This window comes from Thunnus albacares, chromosome 1 (assembly GCF_914725855.1).
Source record: "Thunnus albacares chromosome 1, fThuAlb1.1, whole genome shotgun sequence".
Classification (NCBI taxonomy): Eukaryota; Metazoa; Chordata; class Actinopteri; order Scombriformes; family Scombridae; genus Thunnus; species Thunnus albacares.
Genome location: NC_058106.1, coordinates 10,276,599 through 10,295,542, shown reverse-complemented (window position 1 = coordinate 10,295,542; position 18,944 = coordinate 10,276,599). Strand labels below are relative to the sequence as shown.

General features: G+C 38.5%; 1 pseudogene; it reads left to right on the top strand.

The window, feature by feature from the left end:
- Positions 1 to 4,637: 4,637 nt before the first annotated feature.
- On the top strand, positions 4,638 to 18,069 carry LOC122986350 (annotated as a pseudogene).
- Positions 18,070 to 18,944: the final 875 nt, after the last annotated feature.

Here is an 18,944-nt window from a genome sequence, read left to right as displayed (position 1 = left end):
TCAACCTGAACATAAACATACAGTACATTCAGTGTATATATACAGTACTTACTGTATGGATCAGGGGCCTGTACCATGAAACAGGATTGATGTGTTATCTTTGAGCTTCACTCAGGTTCTCCAGTGTCACAAAGCTGGCTCACTTTTAACTGGGATAAATCACTATGGTAACTTGTGCTGATCAGCTAACTTGCTCTGGAGCAATGACTTAAGTATGTGACAAGTAAAAAAAAAATCATTTTACTTTTTCAGGCTTTCATTTCCACTCTGATTTTCAAATGGAACTTCTAACAAATGGAGGGACAGTTTATGACACTAAACATGTGATGAGGAATTTAGCTGCATTTAATTGTGCAAAGTTTCTTTTTTTCTGATAGTGTGGATGATTTTACACTCTCACTGCAGCTCAGAATAACATAAGGTGACATTGTAATGATAACTGGAAATACCAACTAAACCCTCTGTTGTCTTTTATTAGAAAAAATAATTCACACCCATCCCATCTTTCATCCTGTCTCTGCTTTGTTAGCAGACACAGTCTGACATTACTTTTAACATTTTTATTAGTTATATTATTATTAGTCTATTCATATTCAGAATAGTTTGTTCATCATCTGACAAAAAAGCAAAAACCTGACTCTATACTTAAGACACAATCATTCCCACACTTATTTTAAGATTTACTAGCCTTACTTTTAATATTTGGAAATTATTTGTAGTGTTTCTACATCTCCTATATTATTGTCATTATGTGGTTATATTGTGTGCATTTCACCTGGTTGAAAATGACTTTCTGCTGTCACTTCAAATGAATTTTCCTGCAGGTAACTGGTTTCACCATGTAATCCCATATTATACCATATTAAGTACTTCATTCATGGTTCTGATGGCACAGGCCCCAGAGGTCAAGTTTATAGTATTTGAAGGGACTAATGACACCTATAATAGAAACATTTGAGAGGTATGGTGTACAGGTTTTGAATGTAACTAATGAAAAGGATGTTGTGGCAGAAAATGCTGGTTCATAAACAACAATTTACAGTAACAGTTAGGGTTAGAGCCAATAAAATATGCACTGGCTACCTTTAACAGGGAAAAAAATATATAGTCAAGGCTTTTGCCTGGGTTGGGAAATGAGGAGTAACAATTTAGGATTAATTGGAAATTTTAAATGAACTACACTATATATCTATTTAATAATCATAGGGTGTGATAACATTGTCAAAAGCTTAAATTGGAAAAATAGAACATTTCACCTTCTCTCTATTGCACCAGCAGCAGCCAGGGTACTGCTGTGCTTTGTCTTTGTAAAACAGTGTATTCTGTGATGTGAACATTGTAGAAAAGAAAGAAAATGGCGACAAAAAAAAATTCACATACATTAAGTTGTCACAAAACCTGACGTAATACAGAAAAATGTTCAGGTGTGAAACATGGTCATAACCCAGAGGATACACTTGCAAGTATTGGCCACCAGGGGCCACTGTCATTCTTCACTGGAACAGCCAGCTGCTCACAGGAGAGATGGTCCAGGTGTCATCGGATAATCCATAGTTAAAGAAAGAACCATAAATCTGTTATTTGTTTCAAAACAAAAAATGAAAAACCAATCAAAAACGGTCCATTTTTGTTTTTTGGCAATTACTTTTATTATTGTTCCTTTTTGGCTTGAAGACTGAACATGTCTATGTACTATGGGGGATATTTTTGGTCATAAGTAAAATTAAAAGTCCAAATAGAAAATTAAAAGAGATAAAATTAATAACTGATAGTATTATTTTAATACACTACTAGGAATAATCAGGCCATAATTAAATTTTAAATTTAAAATGGCACACAGACCTGTTCATTCTTCAATCCAGAAAGGAACAATCATTAAAAAGAATTAGCAAAAACCAAAAACTGACCGTTTTTGTTTATTGATTCTGACACAAATTTTGAAACAAATAACAGTTTTAGTTTTTGAATTACAAATGAATTAAGTTTTATCTGATGATACCTGGACTAGGAAACCAGTAGGGATGATATGGCCTAGAATTCACATAATGCAATAATACATAATTAATGATTAATTAATGAAGAAAATAAATGGATGGATTAGCCAAAGTACAATTATTTATTTAAGTTTTTCCAAAATAAATAAATAAACAGCCTCTTCTAACATGGCTGTATACACTCTGACTTAGGCTCTACATAACTCACCTACTCATATGCAACAGGTTGCAGTGGAGCCCTCTTTTGGTCCTGGCATTCAATAGCATGTACAACAGTCACTTCATAACATCCCTCCCCCCTTAAATTTAAACTACCCTGTAGTTTACTGAGACTCTGAAATAATGTACTACAGCAGATTCTCTTTCAACTAAGAAAACACTTGTTACACTTGTTTCTGTCCTGTCTGATCTTATAACTTTAGCAGACACAAAAAATATATATATATTGTATGTATATATGTATAAATTAACCCCATTAACAGTTCAGTCTCTGACACTAGTATGATTAAGCAAGTGTGGTCAAGGATGGGTAAACTGAAACCACCACAGAAAACAATGTCTCATTTTTGTCCTTGACACAATGTCCTTTACTTTACAAAGTCCTTCATATGGAATGATGGTCTGTTTCTTTGAGATCGGCTCAGCTCCTTAGTTGGTACTGCTCTCTTTGGTATGTTTCACAATAGGCAGAACATTGTCCTTTGCTTGGGTAGTACATGTGTCCTGGTGCCCTGCGCTGGTTATAGGTGGAGGTACCACATACTCCTCCTCATGTGTCGGTGTCGTTGTTGCATCTGGCAGATCTTTATCTTGTCTGCTGAACAGTTGATCCACATGTCACCTGACAAGTCTACCATTTCCCAGCAACACTGTACAGGAAATGGGTCCTGTGATCTCCTGTATCAGTCCTGCTATCCATTTAGATCCACATCAGTCCAGTTGTTGACTGTGGAGTGATACGATAGCTAAACAAAGCCCCGTTTAACTTTGTCTCCTATGTGTTGCCAGTGCTCTTCTTCATGAGCTCTTTGAAGGTCTGTACAGCTCTTTCAGCTAAGCCATTAGATGAGGAGTGGTATGGTGCTGATGTGACATGTGTGATTCCATTTCTTGTCATAAACTCTTTGGTTTGTTCACTGAGATAATACTGTGCATTGTCTGACACTATCATCTCTGGAATACCTTGTGTGTTGAAACTATTTCTCAGACAGTTTATTGTGGTAAATGAGGTCACTGGGTATACATCTAACGACTCTGAGTGTGTATCCACAATACCCTTGAGGGGATCCTTGGTTGTTCATCTCTATAGCTGTTCGGATGTCATCAGTGGTCTCTGCTCCTGGTCCAACATTAACACATTCTCCTCTGGTAGTGGACCATTGGCTTTCTCTGGGAGTGGAAGAAGGCTAAGAGCATCAGTGTTTTATCTGCCCTGTACATGTTAACATACTCATGTTATGCTCAAAACAGTACAGCCCATCTCATTATTCTCTGCAATGTCATCTGAGGTACAGTTTTCATCTCAGGGAATAAACTTAATGGCTTATGATCTGTACAAATCACAAATTGCCATACAAGAAATACTGCACCCCAAAGATGACAGCTAACCCCTCTTTATCTAGTTGGGAATAGTTATTTTCTGCAGCTGAAAGCATGCGTGATGCGAGCCCTATAGGTTTCTCCTCTCCGTCTGACATGCGGTGAGCTATTAGCCTACTGCTCCAACTCCATATGGACAAGCATCGCAGGAAGGTATCAGTTCTTTAGACTGCTTGAAGGCCTTTCCTGCTCAGGACCCCAAGACCACAATTAATCTGCAGTTAGTGCAGGGATGCCAGCAATGAATGTACACAAGTTTGGCAGGAACTTTTTGTAAAAGTGGACAGCGTGGAATCGAACCCTCATTATCACTGCACAGCCGGCACAAGGAAAATGAGCTGCAATTCCATTTTCAGCTACTACAAAGAGTCAGTGATGGAGAGAGTGTAGCACCTGTGTAAGTAGCAATATCCAATGTGATTTCAGGAGATTTGATGGTGATTGACATCAATCAATGTCATGAATGTTTCTTCAGCCACACGTGGAAGAATTTCACTTGATTACAGGGACCAATATCTATAAATAAATAAATGAATTCAGTGATATCAAGTCAATGACATTGTTGGATAGTAAATAGAAAACGTTCCAACTATTCCAGGAACATATTAGAAGGTCAAATTCATTCTTCAAATTTATTTTCATAAAAAAGCAAGGAAATTGAAGCATATTTTATTAGTTTTATCAGATGAAAAGATTCCTATCACCCCAGATTAACTGTCAACAATAGAACAATGCAGCTGTTTAGCTGCAACAATCTCCATCTGAGGCTCATCTTTTAACCTCTTAATATGATCCCTTGGTTGGAATAACAAGATGATAAACTTATGTTCTTATAATACAAGATGTATCTGAGTAATCCCCACTGCTTGCACTGAGTGCATCACCTAGAAAACTTCAACAAGGTTTACCTCAGAAACAGTTCTTGAAGACAATTATACCTATGAAGTTGGTATTTCCTGAAGATATGAATGCAGCAGAATGATAGTCAGCTGAAAGAGTGGCGGGACTCCAGTCAGCAGCAGCACATTTGGACTACCTTATACCATGGCTGCATCACCACAGTGAGTTGAGTTTTCTGTATTCTGACAGCACTTTCTCTAAACAGAATATGCTTTTACTGTAAGTCAGTGTGACTGCTTAAAAATACCTAAATGTTTAAAGTTGGGGTTTGTAAGAATGCATCGAGCTTTTGATTTGATACCTACAGAGATGTTTTACTTAGTTACTTTGTCATCAAATACATTTGAAAGAAGAAAAAAAAATCTCCCTTTCAGTTTCTTAAAAATTTAAAACTAGAGCAAGCACAACTCTATTGAGACCTCTAGCTTTTTTCTGTAAGCTCACTCAATTCTATAACTCACTTGCTGGTGTATAGTCCAGTGTGTAACCTATTAATGAGCCCTTTCCCCACATAAACACATACCAAAGGTGATATCTGTCAGGGGTTACCACATTTAAACAAACAACAAGACATCCTTTTTTATGAACTATTATTCATTATTTCATTAAGGTTAGGTCAAAGAAAATCCAGCCACACACAAAAAAAAAATACAAAAATGAATAGCAGAAGTAACAACACCAATGATAATAATAATCACACCAATATAAATACCTGGTGTATATTGGAGAAGCAGACCATTTTCAGTAGAATATGATAAGTATAGGCACTGCACAGGCACATGAATATTACAACCATATGTTATGCCCAGTTTGTTATATATATCAGAGTTACACATACAGAGTTGCAGCAAACATTTAAGATTTATATTGAGGCCCTGGTAAAGTTGACAGCATGGGACCAATAATCATTAATCTTGTTCAGTAGAAATAGCAGTAAATCATAGTTGGGTTGGAGCCAACTTTTCAGAATAACAATTTTAGCAGCAGTTTATCACAATAGACATACTCATATTGGTGTCCACAGCAGAAGAGCGCATGTTACATTTATTAGAATCTGAATGCTTCATCCTGAATCTACAAGCCAGTGTGAAGCATACTCTGTGTACAAATTTGTAATTTATTAGCTGGTAGGCAAGGTCTTTAGAAGAAATTAAGACATTGCTAAACAAAGAAGGCCAGCACCAGTCAGACACCAAGGGAAGATCAGTTTCCCATTTCACAGTAATGCGTAGTGCACGCCAGTGTTCAGAGACATATACAAAAAAGGGACGACCCATGGGATTTGTAATTAAGAAGAGTAATGGAGGGAGGATGAGAGAAAATATTCCAGGGAACCGCAAATATCTTTAGGGCACTGCTGTGCCGAGTCTCAATTAAAAGAACTAGGTGTAACCTGGAGTGAGGAATCTTTTCTTCAGGTCGAGACGGAGGCCTTTATCACTATAGATATCATTTAACATGTGTATACCTCTAGAACCCCATGGAAAGAATACAAAGGGAGACATGGAGTATATATAGAATGGATATATGTTTTTCAAACAACAAGAACACCTAACAGTATTATATAATCCAGTACAACACCAGAAACTAGGCCCTAAAAAATTAACATGGAGTTCAATCAATACCTCATAAAACCAATAGACATCATAAATCTCAAACAGTATTTTATAGTCCTGGATACGACTGGGCAGAGTAATGGATTGCACTGTAGTACATTATTGTGACCTGCTGTAAGTACTCAGATCTACACTGTTAATGACAGAGAGCACCAGTAACAATCATCTTGATATAACATCTTACTGGGCTTGTCCTCACAGATAACACCTGCAAACTAGAATAACAGTGAATGATACAGAAATCCTTGAGCCATAAAATACTGTTAGGTTGAGGATTAACCTTTTGTACTGTCCAGTCTGAATCTGATGTGTTGTGTTTATCTTATCAGTAAAGCCATGGGCCAGAGAGCAGGATTTATAACCAGGAAATAGCTATCATGTTACAAATTTGTCTGAATTCTGTCTTAATGCTTATTGTGGACAGGCTGCACTGTTGTAACACTTGTTCACACACCTCTTCAGGCTCAAATCTACTGACCAAATCCTAAGGATTGCCTCCAGATATGACAACATAACGGGTGTGCTCAGTAGATAGAACCATTTCTACAGCAGCCTTCATAGGTCCTTGATGAAGATAAGTAGAAAGTAAGTGTGTAGAAAAACAAGAAATTGTTTCCCTAAAGAGAGAGAAACAGAGAGAGAGAAAAAGAAAACAACTTTGAATTATTGAACTGCCAATTTACAGGGAACTAAAAGTATCAGATAACTTATGTGTATGGTGTAGGTAGCTAATATGTGGTGGAATTATGGACAGGTTGAGGATGTGTAAATCCACTATATACCGCCACAGTGGCGCAGTGTGGTTTCTTTTGGCAACAGAATTATCCGTCGTAAGCTGAAATCACAACATGTCCAGCTCCACAAGTCAGAAAACATTCAACACCCCTCCTCCCATTGCAGCTGCTATATATTTTTGTGGGTATCAGTTTTATTTTCACTGTCATTAATCATAGTTTGTTTGCCCTGAGTGTGAGGCTCTCTGAATGCACCAGGATTTCAGAAAATAGTTGAATGATGGTAGGGACAATGGGGAGAAAATTATGCTGAGTAGGCCTGCACGCCATATGCTACAACATGCCTAATGTAGACTCAAAGTCCTCTGGTTAACAGGCAATCTCTCCAACCACTAGTCCACCATCTTCCTGTTCTTTCAGACCTGTCTACTGGCTGGGTAATGACACCTTGAGGGTATCTAGGGTACCAGAGACGGAGTGGTGGCAAAGTCAGTTGTGGTGCTGCAGGGAGGAGAGCAGGAGCAGAGTTACTGCATGGACTCAGAGCTCCTATTCAGACAGGTAGGACTTGAATTGATTCTGGCAGCAAGTGCAATTGTGAGACTGAGGAGGGAGGTGCATAACATTTAGCAAGGACATGCTTTTATTTGCTATATATCCCTTAGTAACCCTCAGGTGGTCTCAGGCCAGCAGTGAGTTTAAGGTCCTTCAGCGTGTCCTTACCTGGCTCCTCTTGATGTATGGAAGCAACTTCTCTGACATTCTGTTACAAAGTGCTTCAAAAGGCAATAAAAACAGGACAGATTAAATAAAAGTAGAGACAGTAAAATAACTATTAAGACAGAACAGCACTAAGGTTGACCAAGAACAAATAAAAACAAATAAAAACAGATTAAAACAACTATGTGCACACATGAATACAAATCTACACAAAAACAAATATATGTGTAGAAGTGTGCGCACACACACACACACACAAAATGCCATCCTACAGAAATAAGTTTTTCAATATTTTTTAAATGTTGACAAAGATGTTGACAGTCTGATGTCTATAGGAAGTGCATTCCAGAGTTTGGGGGTCCTGACAGCAAAAGCTCGATCCCCTCTGGTCACAAAATTGGACCTGGGAACAATGAGAAGTGACTGGTTAGATGATCTAAGACCATGTACAGGCTCATAGGATGTTAAGAGGTCTATTACATATTCTGAATTCTGAACGGGTTGTAGGCGTGCAAATTGCTTCTGAATGAGGCAGAAATACAGACAGTAGCAATAGTCTAGAAAAGATAAAAGGATGTATGACCTTCTCCAAATCAATGAAGGACAGAAAAGATTTAATTTTGGAGATGGTTCTTGCAGAAAGCAGGTTTGAACAACTCTCTTGACCTGTTCTTCAAAAGTAAGTATAGAGTCAAATATAACGTCTAAGATTTTTGTAGAGTGTGTTGCATAGGGGGCTAGAGAGCCCAGCTAGTGCTTGATCCATTCAGTTGTGCAGTGTGGACCAATTAGTAGTACCTCTGTTCTGTTATTGTTAAGCTGCAGGTAGTGTTGATGCATCCGCTTTTTTACTTCAGTTAAACAATTATGCAGGTGGATGAGGCTGTTTGGGTTATTTGGGGTGATGGGTGTATATCTGGGTATCGTCTGCATAACAATGATAAGACACATTATGTCTTTGCATTATGTGACCTAATGGAAGCATATACAGTATAGTGAAAAAAGGACTGGACCCAGAATGGAACCTTGTGGCACCCCAGGAGTAATATGAGCAGAGGAAGATGAGGAGCTATCAATCAGTTCCATTAGAAAGATAAGATTTAAACCAGTTAAAAGCAGGACCTGAGATACCAACCCAATCCCTCAAATGATCAAAAGCAGCGCTAATGTCAAGAAGAATTCAAATTGAGCAGAGCTCTTAATCTTGTCACTCTGTCACAAATATGCAGGCCAGCCACCCTGCGGAGAGAGCACTATGATGTAAGTTTTTCTGACACTATCATCTAAGTAATTGTAATTGGTTTTGAACAAAAACCAAAGGACATCATCTTATATTATCATGTGACAATCTGACCAGAATTTGCTAACTTCCTGCTTTCTTCTAGCTAACGATTATAATCTCCCTCACTAATGCCCTGAATGATTGTTTAATTTCTGTAGGAGTCTTTCTTCCACTGGGCTTTTAGAGTAACCGAGCCTGACTGCTACGGAGCCATTGATGTGGACTCAGGGAAATCCATCCTTTTTGTTCCCAAACTGCCTGAAAGCTATGCCACTTGGATGGGAGAGTGAGTCACACTAATCTTCAAGGAGCTGTGTACATGGCCAGCAATCATCAACAGCTGGTTCATAGCTGTCAGCTGTAACTTGAAGAAAGGGTCATGTGGTGCAGTTACATCATATGCACCCAGTATAAACGTGTTTTTGTTGTTTTTGAGTGTTTGTATTTAGTTTGAAATTGCAGCCAAATGCAGCCAAGGACTTGACATTCATTTCATCACCCAAACCAGACATTTTTGACTTTACTTCTTTTGTTTCCTCACTGTGATCTTTGTCCTAAATATTTCAGTTCTGCTTGTGTCTTGCCAGACTGTAATATATTCCGCCTGTTATGTTTTCAGAGATTGACTCTTAAAAAGCCAACTGAGTGTATGATCACAAAGACTTTTTTTCAGTGTTGTCCATACTTTACCAGTTGTGTGTTTTGCATCTGTTGACAGGATCTATCCTAAAGAGCACTTCAAGGACAAGTATGCTGTTGATGAGGTGCAACACACCTGTGATGTAAGTCTGCCTGTTTTGGTGCTTTTCTTTACAACCTCTCTGTGTGTGACCTTTTCCCTGCGCAGTAACTGAACTTAGATGTTAAGTAAGCCAGCCATGAAGTCACAGCAACAGTCATCATTCCTATGTTCGAACCTTTTGGCAAAAATTTATAGGACCACTATTAGGTTTGTTCTGGGACATTCAACTTTAAAAGTTGACACTGCATCCATTTTTAGTGCAAAGGTTGGACTCACATAATTTCCTCTTCTCAAGGCAGTGGTCACTTCAATATCTAGTCATTTCAATAATAGCAATTACACCAATATCTAAAATTAAGCTTCAATTTTTGATTGTAGATGTTACAGTTTTTATGTAATTTAAATGTTCTTACAGTCATAGTCTTTTTCTGCTTTGCAGAGTGAATATGCTGAATGTTTTAGAAAGCCAGTTGCTGCATCTCTCTCTCTCTCTCTCTCTCTCTCTCTCTCTCTCTCTCTCTCTCTCTCTCTCTCTATCTCTCTCTCTCTCTTATCCTGTTATCAAACAAGTTGAACACAGCTTTGGATGAATAACAAACAAATTTGGTCTTGAAAACGGAAATGATGTCCGTGTTTATTTGCATATAGAGCAGGGAAGTGAGATCCGATCACATGTGGTCACTCAGGACGCATGTGGAGATGTATGTTAATGCCAAGTGTAAAGAGACGCACTTAAAGCTGTCCACTTGTGATTGGTTCCTGCATTTAACTTATTATTTGTTTTATCCATTTCCAGAATTACAGATTGTAGTTAGGACAGTGCATCACAGTAGGTTACTCCCTAAATACAGCTAGCTAGCTTTTATATATATCAGATGATTGTGATATGGGAGCATGGGGGTATTTTACAGAACCGGCTTTACAGATGGTCATCATGTCACAAATAAAAACACAGAATCCTTTCAATATATTTGTATGTGTGTAGCTATTAAAACTGCTATTGGAAATCTGAATCATTAATATTATCAATTATCAAAAACTTTATGTTGATCATCTGCTAAAAAGTGCAGTATGAGGAGCCCCCATGGCTGAGGGGTAGAGACGCTGACCATGAACTACAATGTCCCTGGTTTGAATCTGGAAGGGGACCTTTGTTGCATCATGTCATCTCTCCACTATCGCTAACTAAAAATGCAGATAAAAGCCCCAAAAACATTTTTTATTAAAGTGCAGTGTCAGAATAAAGACAGACTGCAATATTGATAACATCACGAGCAACCTCACAACAACTAATATTCTTTTACACTTTCTACTGCATTTAAAACTATTTTCCATCTCTGATTGTAGAATAGATTATCATCCTGGAAAAAAGCCAATTCAATGTACTGTAGTAATGTAACTTCACCTGTTTTTGTGTTTTTTCCATACAGGCAGGATTGAACATAGATAGCGGGACCATCTGCCATGAAGCCTCCTTTGAAGGAATTAGCAGGTATGTTTAATTGGTGTCAATTTGCATTCACATAATTATTCTGTCATGCGTACAGATTAATCTAATTCAGAATAGAATTTAATTAAGAAAACAATCTCGCCTTTGCTTGTTAGTTATCAATAAATGACAGTGTTACTGTTTTGACCACATACAGTATATTACAGCCTCATCAATTATACACTGTGACTAACTACTAAAAAATAATCTTACTTATTTCAAAGTGCATTTATAATCTTGCTGGGAGTCCTTTTTGTTTGTTTCATCAGCTTCTAGTTGAACAATATTCTTTTACACCCAGTCATTGTGGAATGGTAAGTGATTAAATTAATGTATGATAAATATCATTGTGAAAGTCAAGTTGAGAATAAAAATTGTAGTGACCCCCTTAGTTGCCTTAAAATTTCTTCAGTTAAACTCTCACAAACCTTGGCAATTACAGCTGCCCAGTCAGGTAATTGTGTGTCTGCAATCAGAAGAAGGGATTTTAATTTGGGTTGTTTTTTCCCTCTTGGTGTTAGAAGCCACTCTGCACACATGTAATGGATTTCGTGCTTGCTTTGTTGTCCTTGGCATTAGAGTTGGCACCCTTCAGATGAATTGACATGTTCTGAAATAAGGAAGAATCCTTTTCAGGCACACCTCCTGTGGACAAAGACTTGGTTGAACCCATCTGCCCCCTCACATGGCTCTTTATTAATGGGCTATTGGGTTATTGATTTGGGTCTGTTATTGTAGAAACCCTGAATACTGACAGGAATCTAAGGTGCAACATCTGCTTTTCTTACCAAAAAATTAGAGAAATGACATAGATCAGCAAGCAAAAGTGAATGTACAGCGGTGTAATGATCAGACGTCAGACAGATGTTTCTGTGTGTTGCAGCCGCCTTGTGAAGACAGATATGGAGCTGGAGGTCCTGCGCTACACCAACAGGTTTTCCACTGAAGCCCACAAAATGCTAAGACCCTTCCTAGCTGGAAAGACCATCTGCCAGGGAAACAATTGAGGAAAGTATTAAAAAGACATGGAAAAGTTTAGAAAATTTAAATCAAACACCTAAAATATCCAGCATTGAGTTCATAACTCATGTAAACAATTTAACATCTCAAGATGCTCTAAGGCTGTATGGATGCTGTCAGTTTAAACTTTATCCAGTAGCTTGAAGTCTACTAATTAACAAAGATAACCTTTGACCTATAAGTTGTACCAATAAAGTATCTCTTTATATCTGCACAAAATTTCACATTTTGGTTGTTTTTCACTCATTACCCTTCCTAGAGGTGTGCAGTACAAACAGAAAATCACTTACCGACTTTCTCAACCCTTTGTGCACACTTTGCTCAAGTGATAAGTCATCCAGTTTTGTAATGTAAAAGGATATGATAGGGGAGGCTGAAAAGCTTTAAAAAAAGAGCAAGAAAGGTTTCCATCTCTGTTGTCCAATAGTTTCTCAAACTGCTTTCTAGTTAAAAAAAAAATGCTGACCTGAACTACTGTACACATGAAATATAGGCCTTACTTTAAATGCTTGTGTCCCTCATGGCCTTTAATTTCACAAAGTGTTATATGTCTTGTGTCTGACAGGAGCCTCATGTGTAACATGCACAGAAGGTCAAACATTTTGAGCTGCACCACCAACCTACACACACAGCAAACTATGAGTCGGATTTGAAATGTTCTGACTTTGGCGCCATCTGGTGGTAATTGAATCACATTAATATTTTGTGCAAAGTAATTGATAACTTTAGCGCTTTGAGTATATGGTGGATATTCTTTCAAATGAGTAAGTTTGGCTTGCTAGTATTCTGTCAATATATCCCAAACTAATCACGTACTGTATAATAAACACTTAATATCCCTTTTCTCTGTAGGTCATGAAGCATGTGAAACCTGGACAGAAAGAATATGAAATGGAGAGGTAAGTGGTGTATTTTGTCGATGGATCCTTTTTTTAATGCTGGAGATGAGATGTGCAGGTCCATGTTTTTGCCTCTGCTGTGTGAGAGGAACCAGGAAGCATGGGCTTGTCACCCCAAACAGCGTTGCGATGCTGTCGAGATTTGTAGAAGTGTTTGATGTGCTCAGCCATGTGATGATTAAAGAATGAGCACTGAATGAATTCTTAAAAAGCATGGAGTCAGGAAGAGGGCAGTGAAAGTCCTTCAGCTAATTGGTGTTTCTCTGATCTCCGCTGTGCTGAAAATGTTTAGTTTACTCTCTCTTCCTGGGGTTTTTCTTTGAAGGAGTGCTTTTTCCCTCCTTGCTGCCTGTTCTAGCACTACTGCTATACTAAAGGAGGGATGCGCCACACCTCGAACACCTGTATCTGTGGAATGTAAGGGTTTAAACTGTCAGCCAACAGCATCATTATGGATGAAGACTTTTGAGACATTTATACCAATCATGCTGTCGCTTTTTGTATTGAAGGCCATGTGTAATGAGTACTTCTTAGGGAGTAGTTGTCAGTGGATACAAGTTATTTTCCTGTTTAAATTATGAGCTTAAAAAATGAGAATATGAACATCACAGAGGCTCTGATTGATGAACATGAGTGGAATACCTTCAGTGCTGTACTGAAATACATATTTAATTCCAATTTGTGTCTTGTCATGCAATTATCGCTTAGTAGTGTAATAAATTATTTGTATATTGTATAGTTACTATTAATCTCTTTTTAAATCCACTTATTGTGTCATTGTTCAACATCAGAGGCAACAATTGTTCTTCTACGGCCATGCTGGGGTTCCCAATGACAAGACAAGACATGTGGTGAGTAGCTTTTGGTAATTTTTAGATTTGAGGATCTCATGAAACTGACATAAAACTCACTCACAAACTCATCAAAAAGGGGACACTGTTCGGTTATTGTCAGACCACACGACATGCCCTACCTATGGGAAAGTAATATAAGACCCTTAGATGTGGACATGTTAGCATCATCTCTTACAGGAAATGAAAGTAATAGTACAGTACAGTAATAGCTGCAATCATAATAACAACAGCACCACCTGCACACAATTACAGCTGCAGCTTTTTAGTGTGTTAAAGTACAATATTTAAAATTGAACGTCCTACTGTCTAACCTACAGTGGATATTCAATACTTGAATAGAAATACAATAGTACAGCTTATGGCTTTAAAACACCAAATGATAACTTTTAATGATTTTTTGAATACATTTCTCATTAATCAAGTAACAAAATTCTTACACTTTAAAGGTTTAAAATATAAAATCGCACACGAACAGCAGCTATGAATAAGAAACCTGCAGATGTAACATTCATTGTCTGCAGTGTCAAAATTGCAGAAATTATATCTTCCTTGCATGTAGAAAGCACATATCTGCTGAGTTAATGAGTCAATATGCTTCAATATGCTGGTGTTGCACTCAGTTGTACACAAGTGACTGAAGTAGTTGTGTGAAAAATGAAGAACGAGAGTTTGAGAGAGAAGTTCAAAGCCTGCTTACTTTAATCTGAATCATACTGAAGCCCTTAAACTGCTGCAACTGTAACTTTTCTTTCTGTCATTGGTTGGATTAGAGCTGTATATCTGAAACTGCTGATGTTTTGGTTCTGTAACCGGCTTGGTAACTTCTGTTATTAATGAAGGCTTTGGCAGGGTCAGTTTGCCTGCACAGTTTTATTTGTCTTGGTTGATTTCATCAGAGAGGGAAAATAACTGAGTCAAGTTATTTTCAGGGTTTAGCCACATAGACCATCAACTTGATATGGGTACAAATTGAAATTGATTGGCCAGAAAGCGTAAACCAAATGATTTACAAGTGAAAGAAAGGGTAAACAACACAACACTGTCACGAACTGGCTCAGAGTCAGTGACAAAAAAGGGAGTCCTGTAGATCCGAAACTGTTGATGTTTTGGTTCTGCAACTGGCCTGGTATCTTCTGTTATTAATAACACTGAGCTATGTCCTTGCTTAAAAAAGCTTGAAGCTTTGTATGTTTTAAGTGGCAACTGGGGGATCAAAGTGTCAACCACACCAGTCTGGTTTATGAAACAAGAGGATGAAAACTGTAACATCTCTCTTGAGACATTGTTGGAAATCATTTTTAAGACTCTCCCTCTCTCACACACACACACTCACAGACTCACACACCCCTTATATCTTCCATTTAATGTTCCTAAGTGAAGTGTCACCAAATGGCGCAAGTTGCCTTATATTGCTTTTATGTTCTATATTGTAATCTTTATTATTTTTAACTGTGTGCGTGTTTGGAAAACACTTTAGAAGTAAATTTGACTTAAACAGTTCTGACATTTTTCTCCTGCAGTCTGTTTGACATGGTTGGTAAGTAATACTATGAGGCCGTCCTCAAGGCAGGTTATCATCTATACCTATAAAAAACTAAACTGTACTTCAAATTCTTCTGCCCTCATAAATTTACCATCAGCACAGAGTTAATTTACATGTCGTTTTGTTGCATTTTTTGTTGATATAAAATCCAAACTGTAGTGATAACCATAGTGATGATCTTTAACTTTGAAGAGTTTGACCTTTTGAAAGGTCTTAAAACAATTAGCAATCATTAAATTCCCTACTTTGTCAGTACATTTACACATAGTTTTTTTTATTTTAATTACTGTTGCTTGGGTCTTGTATCATATTTTTTTGTATACACCTTTTCTAAAACTCTCGCTTTGCAGGAAACTTCTCGTTTCCTGTCTGTACAAACTAACTGCCAGAAAGCATCTGTACATTCTGTTTAGGCTGCACATGGGTTTAGTCTCTGAATCACATAGATTAGAAGTTATTTGATTTAATAATATTTTTCGTAATGATGGTAGTTTTGATTAACTTCTGTTTTGGTGTGAAGTGGACTGACATGCACCGCCTGGCTGACCAGGTACACCCGGAGGAGCTCGTGAGGATCAGCCGGCATCCTGAATGGTTGCTTGGAGGACATGATGAAGGTCCACATTGGCTCCGTCTTCATGCCTCACGGACTGGGACAACTGGTATCAACATGCACAATGTGGGAGGCTACACTGAGGTCAGAACAATGGACTTCTGAAGTTGCCCACATCACATACCAACAGTAGTCAGGGTTGTATCAAAGTCTCCAGACAGTAGAAGAAGAAAACACATTCCTGTTCCTGAGATGCTGAAGTCCATCACTAACAGAGAGATACTGTATTTGGTGAAGAAGTGAGAGCCAAACAAAAAGAGGCTAAACTGCAGGAAGTTTAGGATGAGCACTGAACACACACTGTAAATACACTGTTTCAAGTTGTGGGGGAGGACGATGAAAAGCACAATCAACCCACAGTAGCTCCATTTCAACTGCTGGGTGTTTGCCAGCGGAAGGTGTCAGTATGTGAAGTACATCAATGAATATGAATAAGATGCTTAGTCACTTCTCTGAGGATATACATGTATATTTTAAAAACAACTGTCTGGCTAGTGTCACTAACAGTAAGACCTACAGGAGATGGTCTTGATCATTGGACATAAAATCTCATCTGAAGCCTGGCCAAAGGAAATTATTTAATCTAAGTAGGAAGAGAAAAACTGACATTTTACTGTTTGGAGAAATGAATCTGAATGAAAATTTACAGTAACTTCAGGTTCATGTAGCTGTGCCTGTGCCAATGGAGTAACCTCCATTTAGTCTGGGCTGCACATTTGCTATAGTGTATTTCATTCAAAATAATGAAATTTAAATAAAGTACTATAACTGTCATATAATTTTTCAGCTAAGTTGATTGGATTTAAGTAACTGCACTGTTGTCCAGGCGATGGAGCGTATTAACGAGCCTGGACTTATAAATCTTCTAATGGGCCACCTGGTCCAGGAACGGATGGTCCTCATCGTGGAGACCGGCATGTACTTCATCAAAAACCTGCTGGATGAGGCCTTGGCCAAACCTGACCAGAGTTGCTTCATCAACAATCAAGTGCTGGCTTGTTTCCGCAGCTTTGGCACGGTCAGTCTGCCTGCACAGTTTTATTTGTCTGCTTTTATTTGTCTTGGTTAATTTCATCAGAGATGGAAAAGAACTGAGTCGAGTTATTTTCAGGGTTTAGCCACATAGACCATCAACTTGACATGGGTACAAATTGAGAGAAATTAGCCAGAAAGCTTGCAAGCCTAACCTTGTGACATAAACCAAATGATTTACAATTGAAAGAAAGGGTAAACAACACAACACTGTCACAGACTGGCTCAGAGTCAGCGAAAAAAAGGGAATCACACATGAATAAAGCTTCTAAAATGACATTTATTGTCAACTTAAAATAAAATATAATAATGTTAGTCAGCAGTCAGTAATGAATGCAATGTGTGGAAGAGTGAAGTATGTGCAAACAAAACAAAACCAAACCCTAACCCATCTGGTTGGTGGAGGCCTGGGAACAAGAGAAGAGCAGAAGGTTAACAAAGAAGCCACCTAAATAGGCTGAGGCCTAAACTAACCAGGTGCAGGTAGTTTCCTGACGTCCACTCCACCCCCGCCCACTGGCTCTCAGCCAGGAAGCCAAAGCAATCTCTTAAGCAAAAGGCAGAGAGAGGGATGTCACACCCTGCCCAATAAAAACTTCCAGGTCCACCATCCTACTGACAACCTGTCAGATACGTCAGAACTTGGCTCCTAGGCCATGACGAATGTGTTAACGGACACAACAGATGACAGTAAATTAAAGAGATTTATTATAATAAAGTAAACAACTGAAGAAATAATTACAAATATGGAGTGTGTCAGTCAGTAACATCAGTAATGTGGATGTGAATGCGTGAACAATGAAGTGTAAAGTGTTGTGGAGTGAAAACAAAAAGTAAAGTCAAACGAAAAGTAAAAGCCTGCAGCTGCTGGCTGGGATCAGTCAAGGTGAGAGCCTGACCAACACAGTGAGTTGGGAGCATTACCCCTGGGACACACTGGATGCGTGAGCAGCGCGTGTGCGTCGCGGAACCTCTTGCTTTTCATTTCGGCGCCCATGTTAACAGGTTAGAGCGGCCACACTGCCCGCGTGAGACGCGCGCTTCATCTAGAGATTCGAGGTCTCGCCTATTTTCTCCGCGTGACGCGCGCGGTTCTCAGCAGAAATAGACAGGGAAAACGAGAAAGATAGGGCTGCCAGTGGCAGAAGCGCCGCAGCAGACACGCTTCCAGTGTGGACGCTGCAAGCGTGAGAGACGCAGCAGTTCAGCAACACACACGCACACGCGCTGCTCACGCATCCAGCGTTACGCCTGGGACACACCATACCCACATTCTCCCAGATACCTTTATGGACACAAAAGAATATAACAATAACTCATTACCACATCAGCATTGATACATGCAAGGTAGGTTAGGCAGGGGTCAAGTTGAACCAAAAACACCTCCAAGTAATGTGCTGTACAGTTGCTCTACAATGTAATTACCTCGCACCGTGGTGGAGATCGAAGCTTTGATGTCTCTGCAAAACCCTTCAGACGCCATATACTAGCTTCTTCTGGAGCTTTCAACCACTTCTCTAAAAATGTTAATTAGTTTCTGTGCCCAAGTAAGAGAAATATAATTCTTTAAATATTTTAATTTGCTACTGTGTGCAGCAGATTCTTATTTATATATTTAGTCTTTTTTGTTAGAGACAGTTATCTCATAAAATGTACTGTATATGACCGACTGACAGATCAAAATTTCATTATTTAATTTCATGAAGATGAACCTGCATTAAATCAACATGTATATCATTAAAAGAGGTGGAACTTCTACTATAAATCTTTAGTTGTAATGCTGTCTTTGTCCTCTAGATGGATGACCCTCCGTATCACATAAATTAGAGACATCACTCCCTCACCCTCTCTGTGATGTGAAACTGCATCAGTTTGGGAATCACACAAGGAAAATATGCTGTAACCTA